The 3,747-nt window shown below is 41.3% G+C and overlaps 1 protein-coding gene across 2 annotated transcripts in view; it reads right to left on the reverse strand.

The window, feature by feature from the left end:
• TESK2 (testis-specific kinase 2) overlaps positions 1-3,747 on the reverse strand; it is a 180,379-nt gene that overhangs the window by 53,062 nt on the left and 123,570 nt on the right. The gene's annotated exons all lie outside the window — the stretch shown is intronic.

The following is a 3,747-nucleotide window of genomic DNA, read 5'->3' on the forward strand; positions in this document are numbered from 1 at the left end:
CCTTGGCCTCCCAAAGTGATGGGATTACAGACATGAGCCACCGTGCCCGGCCCCATATGTAGTTTTCTATCCCTCATCCCTCTCCCAACCTTTCCCCCCAGGTCCTCAAGGTTCATTATATCATTCTCATGCCTTTGCATAAGATTTAGCATAAGACTCTTACTCTTGATTAAGATGCCAGGCTGATAAATTTCTAAATTTACCATGAAATATCTGGTTGCAGCAAGACCTGGTGGTAAAAAGCAATGGTGGAAGAAGGAGAGTAGTAAGCCTTGAAAATAGCATGGTATAATGGAAAAAGCCCCAAATGGAAGTAAGCTTGATGCTGGTTTCAGCTCTGCCATTACCTGACTACATGCTTACACACAGATACACACACAAGTCACTAATTTCTTTTTAGTTTACACACTTCAGTGATATTTGAAGTTTTTCTCAACCAATAGGTTATATTTATATATGTATAAATGATTTTTAAATAAAAACCATAAATCAATGAGTATAACTGATAATGATCACGAACTAGGGGAAGATAAATGTCTTAAAGCCATTAACAATACCCAAGTCCCAAGTAAGTTCTAGTTTAGAAGAGCAAAGAAATGGGAAGAGACTGACTACAAGCAGAGTGCAAGGCACAGCAGTGACTGTGTTAGAAAGGACCATAAAATTTCCAGGAAGACAGGGTCTATGTCATATTCTTCCCTGTGTTCACAGAACCTAACACCACCTACTAAACAAAGAGTAAGCAAATTCAGTAAATGATTGCTGAGTGAGAAGAAACAAAGGAGAATGCCTGGTTGGCTGTAATATCACAGCAGAGTTTTTAAAACATGCTGCTTCCATATTTCAACTAATATGGAAATATCCCACCACTTTGGGAGTCCAAGGCGGGTGGATCACCTGAGGTCAGGAGTTCAAGACCACCCTGGCCAACATGGTGAAACCCTGTCTCTACTAAAAATACAAAAGTTAGCTGGGCATGGTGGCAGGCGCCTGTAGTCCCAGCTACTCAGGAGGCTGAGGCAGGAAAATCATTTGAACCCAGGAGGTGGAAGTTGCAGTGAGCCGAGATCATGCCATTGCACTCCAGCCTGGGCAACAAGAGTGAAACTCTGTCTCACAAATAAATACATTAATTAATAATAAAAATAAAATAAGATAGGCCATTTTTCTCTAAATGTTCATACAACTCCCCAATCACTAGAATTATGAGGGTATGCCATTAATTTATTCAACAATTATTTATTGAATGGCTGCTATGTTGAAAGTATTAAGGACAGAGAGTAAATAAAAACTTTCATTCTAGGGTCATTCTGTTGGAGGGCAATTATAACAAAAAGATAAATTATGCAGAATGTGGTTAAATTGTATACATGAACTGCTATTTCTAGTCAGCCTCTTTCAGAAAGACTGCTTCTCTGAGATTAAATGATATCCTTGCCTAGGAATAATTCTATTCCCATTATCCCACTATAACAAAAACAGTTAAAGTAAAATATGATAAGCTACATTTCCTGCTTGATTAAGGCTTTCCAAACTATGATGGGCACTAACAGGCATTGGCTAACTATGGCCAACTACCTGTTTTTATCAATTAAGTTTTACTAGAGCATAGACATGGTATTATCTATGGCTTCTTTGATGTTACAATGGCAGAGTTGAATAGTTGTGACAGAGACTGTATGATTTGTAAAGACTAAAATATTCACTATGTAGCCCTTTATAGAAAAAGTCTGCTGACTACAATGATTTGAATGTTTGCTCACTCCAAAACTCATAGTGAAACTTAATTCCCAATGTGGCAGTATCGAGAGGTATGGATTTTAAGACATGATTGGGTCATGAGGGCTCTGCCTAATCCATTCATGGATTAATGGATTATTGCAGGAATCAGTCTGGTAGCTGTATAAGAGGAGGAAGAGACTGGGCACAGTGGCTCATGCATATAATCCCAACACTTTGAGTGGTCAAGGCAGGAGGAGGGTTGCTTGAACCCAGGAGTTCAAGACTAGCCTGGGCAATATAGGGAGACCTGAGACCTTGTCATATACATATGTTATCTTGGTGTGGTGGCACACTTTTGTGGTCTCAGTTACTCAGGAGGCTGAGGTGGAAGGACTACTTGAGTCCAGGAAGTTGAGGCTGCAGTGAGCTGAGATCATGCCACTGTACTCCAGCCTGGGTGACAGAGTAAGACCTGTTTCCAACAAAAAAAAAAAAAAAAAAAGGAAGAGAGACCTGAGCTGGCATACCCAGCCCCTTTGCCAAGTGATGCCCTGAGCCACTTCGGGACACTGCAGAGAGTCCCCACCAGCAAGAAGGCTCTCACCAGATGTGGCCCCTCAACCCTAGACTTCTCAGACTCCATAAATGTAAGAAATAGTTTCCTCTTCTTTATAAATTGCCCAGTTTCTGGTATTCTAAGCAATAGAAAACACTAAGGCATTGACCTTTGCTCTAGAACACAGGGATATCTATCCATTTCCACCTGGGAGACATTAAGAAAGTTACCTAATCTTTATAAATCACAATTTCCTCATCTATGAAAATGGACAGAAAAATAACACTACCTTAAAAGGTTGTTATGATAATTAAATGGGATATTTTCAAGTATACTGTTTAGCAATGCCCAGTGTATGCTCAAATGGTTTTTATTTTATCATTATTAACAATCCTAAATTACATCATCCTTTACATGGCTATGAGAGTCACCTTTGCAAAACATAAAATATGTCACTCTTGTTCATAACTCTTCAATGGTCCCCTTCTGCTTACAGAATAACATTAAAACTTCCCATGATCCACTCCAACTTATCTTTGAAACCTCACATTTTCCCATGAGCCTTATTTTTCACCCATCTGTCTTTTTCCTCTGGGTTCTATGATCCTAGCCTACAAATATATACTTAAATTTCCTTCATCTTAAAACATTCTTCTGGCCAGGCGCGGTGGCTCACGCCTGTAATCCCAGCACTTTGGGAGGCTGAGGCGGGCGGATCACAAGGTCAAGAGATCGAGACCATCCTGGCTAACACGGTGAAACTCCGTCTCTACTAAAAATACAAAAAAGTAGCCAGGCGTGGTGGCGGGAGCCTGCAGTCCCAGCTACTCTGGAGGCTGAGGCAGGAGAATGGCGTGAAGCTGGGAGGCGGAGCTTGCAGTGAGCCGAGATTGCGCCACAGCACTCCAGCCTGGGCGACAGAGCAAGACTCCGTCTCAAAAAAGAAAAAAAAAAAATTCCTCCACCAGGCACAGTGGCTCACACCTGTAATCCTGGCACTTTGGGAGGCCAAGGCGGGCAAATCTCTTGAGCCCAGGAGATTGAGACCAGCCTGGGGTATATGGCAAAATAGGATCTTTACAAAAAACACAAAATAATAATTGTATTGTTTATACAAAAATACAAAAATTAGCCAGGCATGGTGGCATGCCTGTGGTCCCAGCTACTCAGTAGGCTGAGGCAGGAGGATCACTTGAGCCAGGGAGGCAGAAGTTGCAGTGAGCCAAGATCGTGCCACTGCACTCCAGCCTGGACGACAGAATGAGACTCCGTCTAAAAAATACAAATAAAAATCTTCCCTTGTCCACTCGCTAAAATATGAATCTAATTCACTCTTTTTAATTGTTACCAAACTTTAAGAATAGGTTACATTCTCTATCTATGTTTCTAGGTTTCTTTTTTTTTTTCTTTAAAAAGAGTCTTGGCCGGGCGCGGTGGCTCAAGCCTGTAATCCCAGCACTTTGGGAGGC

Source organism: Mandrillus leucophaeus, unplaced genomic scaffold (assembly GCF_000951045.1).
Source record: "Mandrillus leucophaeus isolate KB7577 unplaced genomic scaffold, Mleu.le_1.0 Scaffold67, whole genome shotgun sequence".
Taxonomy (NCBI): domain Eukaryota; kingdom Metazoa; phylum Chordata; class Mammalia; order Primates; family Cercopithecidae; genus Mandrillus; species Mandrillus leucophaeus.